This window comes from Halichoeres trimaculatus, unplaced genomic scaffold (genome assembly GCF_033239565.1).
Source record: "Halichoeres trimaculatus isolate MK-OKI-2021-1 unplaced genomic scaffold, fHalTri1.1 fHalTri1_scaffold_12, whole genome shotgun sequence".
Classification (NCBI taxonomy): Eukaryota; Metazoa; Chordata; class Actinopteri; order Labriformes; family Labridae; genus Halichoeres; species Halichoeres trimaculatus.
In genome coordinates this window covers 23355635-23368561 of record NW_027437190.1, presented here as the reverse complement: position 1 = coordinate 23368561, position 12927 = coordinate 23355635, and the positions used below count along the sequence as shown (strand labels likewise).

The 12927-nt window shown below is 43.4% G+C and overlaps 1 protein-coding gene across 2 annotated transcripts in view; it reads left to right on the top strand.

Annotated features, from left to right (window-relative positions):
- grin2db (glutamate receptor, ionotropic, N-methyl D-aspartate 2D, b) overlaps positions 1-12927 on the top strand; it is a 110790-nt gene that overhangs the window by 41290 nt on the left and 56573 nt on the right. The window contains exon 1 of one of the 2 annotated variants that reach the window (XM_074682718.1): positions 11165-11477. The exons of the other annotated variant lie outside the window; for it this stretch is intronic. The gene's annotated coding sequence lies outside the window, so the exon portion shown is untranslated. Of the gene's footprint in view, positions 1-11164; positions 11478-12927 lie in introns of those variants that run through there. 2 annotated transcript variants of the gene reach the window in all.

Sequence of the window (12927 nt, the reverse complement as noted above, 5' to 3'; positions counted from 1 at the left end):
TACAATTAGCATTTGGGCAGCCTGAGCTAACAGCAAGAGACACTGCTAGGTCCAGTTTTGCAAAATTGAGCAGTTTTATTTTAAGGAAGTGTACACACTCTATGGATTGCATTGACATCTGGCTGACCGCCTCAACATATGCTCCAAGTAATTCAAATGTTTTTAAAATTTTCCACCGATCATTTAGGTGAAATGGTTGAAATCCACCCTGGTGAGATGCTGAGTGTATCTAGGGTACAGTATTCTGAGCCAGACTTCACCTGGGGGATTTTTCAGGCCGCTGTCTTTGGCATCTTGATCCTTGGGCCACCAGGGCACCAAATGTCTTTAGTTTAGTACAATGTTTTATTTATTTTACCAGATGTTGTTTTACTTCTACTTTTATATAGTGCCTAATCTATGTATTTTTATGTATGACAATGTTTGTATTTTAGTTCTGTCTGTCTCTTGTGCTGGTGAGTCGAAGTCAATTTTCCACTTCAGTAGACAATTAATATTTATTCTATTCTATTCTATTCTATTCTATTCTATTCTATTCTATTCTATTCTATTCTATTCTATTCTATGCATGATATCCAGTCTTTACAAATTCAGACTGTTCCAGACATAAATAACAATATTAACTTTATTGCTGTCATGTCTAGTTTGACCCATGTCCCAGTGTAGTTAGTCACCAGGGGGCGCTCTAAAAGTTTTGATTTACTTTTGGGAGCTGTTGTGTTGTCTGTCATTTTCTACCTGACTGACCACTACAGGGCATGAAATCGCACCTTGTTTCGTCCAACCCTTGCTTAACTGCAAACACTGTAAACATGTTGGGTTATCTGTTAAGTCAATTTCTTGTAGTCTAAGCACAGAAAGTATCCAGCTGAACATGAGCCAGAATTGAAGCCCTATTCTGCATTATTTTATTTTCATACAAACAACTCATAATTTGGTGATTTATTCAATTGCTCCTTGAAACTAAAATTAAACATTTTCTCACTTTGTAAAACTTGTACGTTATAAAAACTATGATTAATGTGAACGATAAAAACCTCACTTCTGGAGTGTAACAGCTGAATGTATTAGTTTTGTAATGAACTACATAATTCATCTTTCGACACTGACTGAAATTCAGCTGAGGAAGCAGAGCTGTAACCTGATTGAAACATTTTGAAACTCTCCGCCTGGTCAGAGCTGCCCGTCCTTATTTCGTGTCCTGCAGGAAGGAAGGAGCGGCTGGTGATGGGATTGGAGGGGACTTCATCACGGTGCTTACACCTATCACATCCCGTCACATCATTAAATGAAAAATGAATGGGTGCACTTAGAAAACTGGTGAGGTGTTCTTTGACCTCTATGTTTCCTGCCCTGGCTGTTCATGTGGCTGCGAGCATTTGGTGGAAAGACAATGTGTGCGCATCTGTGTGTGTGTGTAGGTGGCTTTATGTCAGCACTGCAATAGTAGTGAGCAGTATGGATTTGTATTAAGCTGGAAAAAAGGAGAAGAAGATCATTAACTGGTGGGCCGGCTGCCATCCCTGCATTACCCGCTCTTCAATCTCAAGGTGTTGTCACCAGCCAAGGTTAAAGGTTCTCTGGTGTCCCCTCCAAGTGTGTGAATGATGGACCCCATCCCTCCCCTCCCCTCCCCTCCCCACACCAGTCTTAGATTAGCACTGGCTTGGTAGAGGGCACAGAGCCGAAACGCTGCAGCTTTTTCATCTCACGGCAGGGTGAAAGGTAAGGCTTTGAGTAAGATTTAAGATGATGAATTCAGCAGTCTACGTGGATGAGGTTTGGCTGGTTTATGAGCACCTTGTCATACACTTTTGTAGTGTGGTAAGAACCTGCATCTCCGTGTGAGTGTGTCCAGATCCACAGTCTCCCTTCTCTTTTACACCACGATCACGACAAGCCCCCCGGATGCCTCTGATCTCTGTTTTGGTCCAATCATCAAAAACCTGAAGTATTTAGGTCAGACTTTAGCCGTGAAAAGGGAGAGACAAGAGGAGAGGAAAAATAACAGTGAGAGAAAGAGAAAGTATGCATTCCATTATTGTGCTCTTTTCCTGGAGCGTCTCAAGGCTCACCAGAAGCAGCCAAAAAGAGGGTTGGCTGTTGAGCTTGGATCTTTACATGGTGTGTTGTGTTATGTGTGTTTAGTGTGTTGTGGGTAGGGGGGTCTTTGGTATGTATCCTTGTGTGGCTGGTTCTTTTGTGTTAAGATGTAAGCTTAGTGTTAATCTCCTTGTAGTTGAGTATCAGGCTTGTGCTAAGACATTGATTGGACCAGTTTCTTAATTGATACCACTGGAGGACCGCCCGCCAGGGGGGATGTGCTTTCTATGTGTGTATATGTGCTTTTTGGTGTGTTAGAAGTTCGAAGTGAATCCCCCTGTGATTAGGATGAAACAGAGCGCTCACTTATCCTTATCGAATCCCAATCTCTTGTTGTCAAGCTGTGCCCCTCAGGGAAACACGCGCACGCCAGCGAGGAAGACGGGGTCTTAGCTGACATCGTTAGGGGGCTTCAGACGGCACTTCAGGCCACGCCAATCAGAGCGGCAACACCAAACCAGACAACTTAACCAAAGAGAGAGTGCAACTGCTTTTACTAGGACACAGGAATGCATGCACACATGGTGCGCCACACGTGTGCTGACGTTGACACAGTCTTACACACACATTCACACACACATTCACACTCATATTCACACAGGCTTCTTGCTCTGGTACTCAAGTCCTGAGACTCCAGTTATAAAAAAGAATAATTCATTTGCAGCTTTTCTCCATATTCATGAGCTCAGCAATATAGACTGAATTCCCAACATTGTTGAACGTATGTTCCTGGATGAATTATAGATGTTATTTGAAATTGTTCAGTGTTCGTAAATGTCATCATTAATCTGAACAAGGAACAACAGCACCAGTTCATCTCTGAAGAGGAGAATGAAAACGTGTTTGTCTCTCTGCAGAGTTTGCGCATGCAAAGGAAAAGATAAAGGATCCCGATCTGTTCTATAGCTGGTTTTATTCCTGTGTGTATTTGTGAGTCTGAGAGAGAGGGAGAGGAGGCAGAAGGGGAGAGGGAGAGGAGGTTTGGGAAGGAGAGCGAGTCCTTATGTGCTTTGGAGGCAGCCAGAAGCCAGTGTGTATCTAAAGGCGTTCAGAGCACAGATGATCAGAGGGTGTGAGCCCAACACATTCATCAGGGCTCTCTGCAGGGACAGCAGTTGAGGCGCACCATGGAGACGAATAAAAATGCTGCGGACCTAAAAGAAATGAAATAATTTATTCCAGGAGTGTAGAGAGGATGGGATTTGGAGACAAGTATGTGTGGAAGAAGGGGAAGGGCAGAGGAATGGATTAAGGCTCCGTTCAGTGTCTGTGTGAGATAGAGCCTAGCACTGTGGCCCTGAACTTTTTCCCATTCCACACACCACTGCTGAAAGGAAATTCAATTGCCGCTTTCCTTCACTTTCTGCCCACTGTGTGTGAGAGCTGGAGGAAAAGGGGTGAGAGATAGACTCAGTGCCTGAATGCAAAGTTAATGCACACATATGGTGTAGAATGCAGGGCGAGGGAATTTAAAGAAAGTTGAAATGGCATCTCTGGCTCTTTTAAAAACTTGGCAGCACCCTATGGCCCCTTCACTATTCTGTACTGTTCTCCTTCCACGCTCTCTGTCTCCATATCGACTCATGTCAAATCCTCATGTCTCTACTGCTAATACCAAAGAGTCAATTTAGGATCAGAGAATCATCCACACAGCCTTAAGCCCAGTTTTATTTTCAAACAGAAATATCATTCTCTGAGTTCACAAACATCTATTTAATGGAGCATCATGTTGAAATTTCAGTTTATTCCCCGAAGCTGGAGGGCTCTTTGCTAAACGACATTGGCCCCAGACAGAAGGAGTTGTAATCGGTAGTGAGAAGACACAACAAAACCGGACATTCAAAATAAGAATGTCAATTGCTGAGCAAGGCAATGGGATGTATTTCAACAAGTAAAGAGGAGCAGCCGTCACACGCAGCAGCGATCACAGCCAAATGCACGACTCTAAACTGTCGTTTGGCCTGTGGGAACATGCCAAATTCAATTTCAGGTAGAGTATACAGCCAGTCTGACACCACTCCTCTGAGACACCTGAAGCCTCCTCACAACCTCTCACTCCTCTTTCTGCGGTCTTTTTGTGTTTCACTGGGACCTGACAAAGGCGCAGCAGACAGGAGGGTGGGGGGTTGGTGGGTAAGACAGCTTTTTGAGGTTTAACCGTGATGAATATTTGCTCAGCACTGTAACAGTAGTGAATGTAAACAAACCCAGTATGTTATGAATATCAGTTTATACAGTAAAATTTGCATTTTTTTGGTTTTGTTCGCCACCAGGGACACTGGATGAAATGAAAATGTTTTGTCAGACTCCAGTTTCTTCTGTCGCTCCCAGATTTCACTTGTTGACATATCTTTGGACAGAAAGCCTTACCAAGCCAGAATATTCACATTTCATGTCACTCAGTAGTGATAAACAACTCATGTTTGAACATGAAACCTCGATCACTTTGTGACTAGTGAAAGTCTCATAACATCTGTGTACTTATGATTTGACTGTTAGAGCTGTAGGCCATCTATTTTCAATCAGACGCATAACCTTAGTGTTATTACCCAACAACTTAACGGACAGGCTGGCGCTGAATACAAATGAAGCTTCTGTGAGGATTTTTTTCCCTAGTTATGAAACATACTCAAACTAATTGCCTGAAAACACTGCCAGTGGAAAGTTGTCTGAATTATGATACCCCATTGTAGCTTTTAGAATATTAACGGATCAAAAAAAACTCCCTATTTTTACAACACTGGTGTTTAAAAACACTCTCACACTGCAAAAAACTAAATCTCATCAAGTGTTTTTGTCTAATATTAGGTAAAAATTGTCTTTTTGTATTTGATATGAGCTACATCCGATTGGTCAGTCCCAAAAATGTTTTATTTCAAGTTGTTTAAAGACAAATATCAGGTCTGAATTGCTTGGGTGAACTGGCAGGTGAACACTACAAGAACGGCACAGTTGAGGTAGTGATTTGGGGCAACAGGAAGAGCACACGGTTTTTACTGCTACTCATCACGGTTAGCACATACAAATGAGTAATTATCTATGTATGTGTTTCCTGTGGATAAATAAATGGAAGAAACAAAGCTACCATAACTTTTGATTGGACATTGGTCTCTTTAAGAAGCGCGTCAAAAACACTTTACTCCCATACCCAGACAGTGACTGAAATTCAGCCAGAATAGTCACTACAAACTCGTTACAAGCATTTCAGACCTCATTTGTATCTTTAAATAACTTGAAACAAGACATTTTGCTGGAACAGTCAGGTGAATATGGCTCATTTTAACTCTAAAAAGACATTTTCTACTGAAATTAAAACAAAAAACTTGATAAGATTCCATTTTTTTCCAGCGCATTTCAGCATCTGTCTGAAAGATTTCTTTTAGCTCTTGTCTCTTTAAGGCTCCCTGCTCTACTACCCCTCTTCCCTCTGATTGGCCAGCTCTCTGAGGCCTGTTGGGGGCAGAGCTTGGTATTTGACGTTGTGGCGCAGCAGCTCCTCAGGCTGCTTTCACACTCGTGCCAATTATGGTTCTTTACCTACAAATGAGGCCAGTCTGAGACAGTACACAACATTAATGCCACAGTGTCATCAGGTAAAGGTGAAATGTGCCGAAACTTCTCTAAGTAGATGGATTTGACATGACGTGTGTGATCAGGCATTGCTTTTGCTGTTGAGGATCAGTTACCTTGATATTAGGTTTTGACCAATCAGAATTAAGTATTTAGCACAGCTGGATGATAAGTTACTTTTACCTTCCTGGAGTATTTGACTTACTGAAGTTAACATCCAGACTCTAACTAGGAAAACAACAGAAGAGCCTGTCTGAGCCAGATTTTTAGAAAAATACATGACAATGCAAAACCAACTATAAACACCAGTTCACATGCAAAATAAGAGCACCCCATGCCTACACATGGAGCTGTTCTTGCAGTAGAGTGGTGAGCACAAACAAGTTGATGATGGGGATTGCACGCTTTAAAACTGTTAACTTAGTTTAGAAAAGTATACAAAACTCTGTAGAGTCAGCAACACAAACAGCTCAGAAGTCCGTCATTGTTGTTATCATCCTCCCACTCGCACATGGCGATTTGTTGCTTGTGTGGACAGGGCTGTGACATCACCATTTTTCAGTGATTTTTAAAGTTTACTTTTTAATTTGCCTAAAATGTTTTTCCATGAAAATGAACACTAATTTAGCTGATTTGTACAATGACTTGCTTTTTCCGAAAAAGCCATTAAAAACTTACAAAGAGAAAAGTCTGGGTAAGAATTGTTGTTGAGCCCCAAATTCCATGTGAAACTTTGTGCTCCTGTGCATGTGTGTATATACACTGTATATGTGTATTTGTGTGTGAGAGTGTGTGTTAGAAAGAGAACCTTATTGTTTGTCTGTTAGCTCAGAGCTAAACAGATGCGTAAATAGAGATAGGAGAGCCAAGCCGCATCAGATTAGACCAAACAACAAAAAAATCAAACTGTCGCTCTCACTCACACACTCTCCCGCACAAACACACACACATGCTCTCACAGATGAAAAGTACCACAAGGAAAACAAACAGATATCAGCAGAGCAATGTGCCTCAATCACACGTCCAACCTTTCATTCTGCACAACAGGAAAACTGGCTGCTGCACTCTGACTACCATGTAAATGTATTCAGATACTGTGTGTGTTACAAAAGCATACTGACACACACTGAGGAGAAAATACAGTGATGACGCATACTATCACATGCCTCATAAACCCTAATGTTACCATTCCAATATCTCCATAGGCCCCAGGCACAACTGAGAGGCTGCCATAAAGACAGGAATACAAGAAGGAAGGAGGGTGATGATGAAGTGATTGATGAATGCAAATGAAGACGAATGCACATGGCAAACATAGATAACAAGAGGTGTATGAAGAGTACGGCGCCTGCTTCACCTTTTACATGTAGAACAAAATATGAATAGCTGATGTGTATCTGGCCCATTAATACAGCAGCAGCAGCAGCACCAACAGTGAACGCACCACTAAAGCAGATATGGATCCCTTATCACAAATCATACGCTCCAGCATTAGTGGCCACCACTTGCTTACACCATCTGGAGGCTAATCAGCAAGCGAGGACGCACAGAGCAGACTAATCGGCCAACATCTTAACCTTTATTGCCATATGGGCCGTGTCCTTAAACTGACCACGGATCAGTGTACCACTATCAGCAATCTGGGGTCTTAATTGTTTTTTTTGATGCGTGTCATAACAAAACATGCTGAGTGGAAGCTCATAGGCTGAAATCGGCGTATGTATGTGTGTGTGTGTGTGTGTGTGTGTGGCTTTTAGTGTGTTTGTAAGGTTTTCTAACAGACAAGTTTTATGGAGAAAAACCCAAACATTTACACACTTAAAGTGATACTCCAGGATGGAACAAGTTGGGTCCTATCACAAGGTTTAGGGCAGAAATTACCCCTACAGCAGTGTTTTTGTGCAGCAGAAGCCCAGGGCGCACGCACCAAACACCCCCTCCCTGCTCCTCTGCCGGTTTCCTCTGCACTCAGATGGGGCCATATTTTACTTGACCAAAAACACAAATAAACGGACTCCCAGCGAAAAAATCGGATATCAGTCTGCATTCACGCTTTATTTAGAGAATTTTCAGCGTGTTACTTTCACACAAAAACACCGCTAAATAAGGCTCTAGTTGTCATCATGTCGTGAAACAGTGCTACCTCCGCTGCAGAGCCACAGCTGGCCACGAGGCGCTCGCCGCTTAGTGTATGGCGCGCGGCGTGCCAGATATAAACAAATGCAGGTAGTCTGCCAGGACGAAGAGACACAATGAGAACTAGAGCCTTCTTTAGTGGTGTTTTAGTGTGACAGTAACGCGCTGAAAATTCTCTAAATAAAGCATAAATGCAGACCGATATCAGATTTTTTCGGTGGGAGTCCGTTTATTTGTGTTTTTGGTCAAGTAAAATATGGCCCTGTCTGAGTGCAGAGGAAACCGGCTGACGAGCAGGGAGGGGGTGTTTGGTGCGTATGCCCTGGGCTTCTGCTGCACAAAAACACTGCTGTAGGGGTAATTTCTGCCCTAAACCTTGTAAATGGACCCAACTTGTTCCATCCCGGAGTATCACTTTAAGGTGTGAAATTTGAGGATTTTCTTCTGTTACATTTTTGCACCAGAAACAAAATATCTGGGGATTTAAATTCATTGGTTAGTCAATTAGTCAAGACACACTTTGAGATAAATTGCATGTTAATTAGGCTAAGCTTGGTAATGCTCAGAAAAGAGTAAGTAGCAGTCGTGCCTGCAAGTTGGAAGCAGCACAGAGCGGACCTGCTGAATACTTTCACACAGGTGAAAGAGAAGTCATCTGTTTTTTTCTGCCAGGGGCCTTGTAGTTCCAATAACTTCTCTTTAAGGAGCTGAATGGTTCCACAAACTAGTATGGAGAAGCAATAAAAGTAATTGCATACCCAGGTAGACCAGTAGATGGCAGAAGAGATCATTATCTGTAGATTATCACAAAATGCTTATATGGATAATTAATTTTTTGTTAAAAAAAAAAGTAAAGCTAACAAAGATAAATCTCCATGGTCTTCCTCTGTGTTAACCTATTGTAAACTTATCATCCACTGATACGTTCAGCTGAAATTCACCAGTTAAAATTATAACTATTGAACTGAGTAGTTAACTCATGTAAGACTTGTAGGTAGTCATCTTAATTGCACACTCAATGGAGCAGCTCACATCACAATGATACACAATGGGCCACCATAGAGTGATCATTCAAGATGATGTTTGAATATGAAGTCAATGCAGAAGACTGCAGTTCCCCAAGTCTCCACCAGAAGCAGGCTCTTAAAGCCCAGGAGACCCCGTTACAGCTCATACTGTATGTATGTAGATTTGACTTTCTACAGTTTCATTTACAGTTCTACTTTCTGGTACAATTTTTTTGTATTTAGTTTAAATAGCCTATGTCTCTACTCATTTACATTTTGCAGATGATTCATTCTTTGTGTCTTTTCACAAAATATTTCAGCTCGAGTTTTGCATGATTTGCGTGAGTGGGGCATGACTTGACCAACAGGCAGGAAAATTGTAGCCACTAGGAGCCCAAAGGCCTGTCTCTAATAGGGCGTAGTAAAGGCCTGCCTCTACTCCGCCCCATTGCCTCTTGCAAGATCCTTCAGATGTTGAATCAGCATTTTCAATTTGGTGATCCTCTATTTATGGCCCTTTGGAAACTCTGGCTGAGATCACTGAGACAGCATATGTTTTGTACGGTTATTGAATGAAACATTATTTAAAAAAAAAAAACATTTTGAGTAGTTTTAATTGCCAGGCTGAACAATCTGTGTCATAGATACATGTTGGGTCCATGTATTTTGAATGCAACAAGCCAGATTTAATATTTGGAGAAAAACATTGCAGATGGTTATATATGAAGATAACCAGATCTAAACCTAGAAAATTGTCCTCTGGCAACACAAATGTAAATCTTTTATTACTACGACAGAGCATGACATCTTACAGATGTAAGACACCAAAAACAGAGTCTGAAGCCCAAACCAGTCTTAAGAATGTAACATAGATAAAATATAAGAATTAAGGCTAACACACACACACACACACACACACACACACACACACACGAAAACAGAAAGTGACCTGGCAGCATAACAGACGTGATGATGACTGCATTTGGGAGAGTGACGCAGGTTCCACAGGACAGATCTTTCAAAGTCTGATAAAGGGTACATTGCCTCAAGGCATTGATCCAAGTTCACACACACACACACACACACACACACACACGAAAACACAATACTGGTTTGTATCATTTGCGGCATGTGTGTGCCTCGGAGTCAGGCTCATATTGATGACTGTTCAATTAGATGGAACTGAGGTGTGCGTCCATCATTTACCAAACCTCTGGGGGGACGACACATTTCTATCAATACAGAGAGACCTTTGCCCCACTGCTCCTGAAGCACTGTCACATTAAAACACTCTGTCCGTGTGTGTTTGTGTGTGTACTTTTGTACTGTAAATGTGTGTGTACTTCTGCTGAGAAGGTTAAACCCCAATCATAAGATCATTTGGAGCAGAGTCTGCAAATAATCAGAGTAACACTAGCCTCTTTGATTGATCCCAGATCACACACAGAGGAGCAGAAAAAGAAGAGAAGATGACAGCAGCTTTAGATTTGAGGTCATTTAACACATTCTCCATCTCCCCAGAGAGCCACCTTATGAAAGAGAAGTGTAAACAGCATAAAACCCAGCAGCTCTTTCTTCAACAGATGGTTATAAAAAGTTATCTCAACATAAATATTTCACTACAGCTCTGAAGCCAAACAGAGAGAGTTCACAAACTCAGCAGCAGTGTTAGGAAGCCTGCATGTTCCTTCAGTCCTGTACAGCTGCTCACACATGGCCACTGTCATGCTACTGTGGTAAAGATTTCCTCGCACGTATGCACGCGCGCGTACACACACACTCACATGCACGCACGCACGCTGCAGCTCTCCATGCATAGACGCACTGCCGGCAGGGTGACACTCACATGTGGATCCACTGACGCTGGTGTTGTGTGGCGCCTCCGTTTTGCTTGGAGAAGCAGAAAGAGGCGATAGGAGGGAGGCAGGAGAGGAAAAAGGCTGGATGGCGAGGGAGGGAGGAAGAGATGGATGGATGGATGGAAGGAAGGAAGGGAGAGAGGGAGGGGGAAATGCGGAGGGATGCAAGGGAGAAGGAAGGGAGAAGGAAGGAAGGAGGGGTGGATAGAGAGGCAATGAGAGGGCTGAGTGGTTCTAGTAAATATTTATATTGCAGCATGATACGCGAGAGTGAAAGAGAGAGACGGGGGGAGAGGGAGAGACAGGGGGGAGATCTGGAGCGTCCATCCCTTTATTAATTTTATTCCGGACCGCTAAGTTTAGCATTCAACACGTGTCGCCAGTGATGGAGAGGGAAGGAGAGAGGGAGGGAGGAAGGAGGAAACGACAGAGAGAGAGGGAGAGAGAGAGAGGTTGACGGTTGCTAGGTGACGGGGCGCATATACTGAATTTTAACAAAAGAACAGGGAAAGAGGGAGAGGGGGAGAGAGAGTGTGTGAGAGAGAGAGGAGAGGAGAGAGGGAGGGAGAGAGGTGAAGAGAGAGATCGGAGAAATTGAATACATGTAGAAGATTTATATATAGAGAGATATATTTTTCCCCGCGTGCGTGTCCGTGTGTGTGTGTGGTGGCGGCGGCAGTGGCAGCGGTGTTTGTGGTGGTTGAGGGGGGGAACACCCGCAAAACGGATACCTCAAAAAGGAAGGATGTGAAAAAGGATGGAGGGACGCAGGAAAAGAGGGGGGAAAGGCTGGTGAAAAACAGTAAGTACCTTTATTTGAATGATATTTGCAGTGCGGAGGCATTTCACCCCGCGCACGCACAGACTCTGTACTGCTTAGATGAATTGCGGTTCGGGCAGTGAGAGGGTGCTCCGCGTCATTGAGACAGGCATCAGGGGCTCGGGTGTCGGCAACTGGACGGCCGCTGGTGATGGAGAGATGGATGGCCGGGGACGGAGAGGTGGTAACGGCCGGCGCACTGGGGCTTTGACCCCTCTGTCATTGCTGCGCCTGAAACTCACGAGCCTCTTCTCAGCTTCTTTACGCATAGGTCCCTTACAGCAGCCGGCATAGATATCCAAAACCAAACACACACTCATTTCACCGGCAGTCCAATTAGTCATATAGACTAAGGCTTTAGGCTGTGATTTTGTCTGCCAGGAATTTTCCATGCATTATTAATAAAGACAGAGTTTGGGTTCCGTTTAAGTCTTCAAACACTGGCTGCAGTTTCCTCCTTACTCTGCTGCGGATGTATTAATTGAGGTGATCATATCTGTTGATGCTCATTTTCTCAGGCTGCGTGGTCACTGGTTGTTCCTGTGTGTGTGTATGTGTGTACGTGTGTGTGTGTTTATGTTACCACAGTTAAACCCTTAAGATTGCTGATCAGTTTCCCCCCTCTTGATCTATTTATATCCCGATACGCTGAGTATTTGGGCGTATGGCGGCACACTGTTATCCCTCTGTTGCCACCGAGGAATCTTCCCCAACGGACTGAAACACTCTCAGACAACTGGAACAGGCAGTGTGTGCTTTTTTCCTCTTTGCAGCTGTATGGGTGAAGGAGTGTGTGAGAGACTTCACTTTGTAGGTAGATTCCTAAATTTGCATCCCCTTTGGGTGCTCAGGTAACTTTTGTTTTTGCCTTGCAGTACATTCATAGGGGAGCAAACACACACCTGCTGCAAAAACACACTCACACACACTAACACAAACCAAGGCCTTGGACCATGAGGCCACCAAAGAAGAAGCTGCTGTTGCATGTTAAATGTGGAAGCACAGTGTTGCTTCTCTCTCAGATTTGCTGCAGAGTGCAGATCAAATATACTGGCCTGCATTGTGAGGCAATTCATCCAGATGGAAATTGGAATTAATGTGTTATTTGTTTTTCCATTTCTGTGGCCTGTGTGGGGTCCATCAGCTGAATTCTCAAGCTGATATCCATTTCAATCAGCTCTTTCACCCACAGGTGATGCTACCCGTGCAGCTCATCATTTTTCCTTGTGCATTTTACACACAGGCCAGCACTGCAGCAGTGTTCTGCATGCACTGCTGCCCGTAAAGTGCTGCCTTCAGTGTCAGCAGAGCCGATCCGCCGTACAGTTGCCCACAGAGATCTGTACTGTACCAGCTGTGAGTAGGGGTAAGAGAGAAGGGAAAGGGGGAGAGTGATGAGAGAGACAGAAGGTGTGGAGGAAAGAGTGATGAG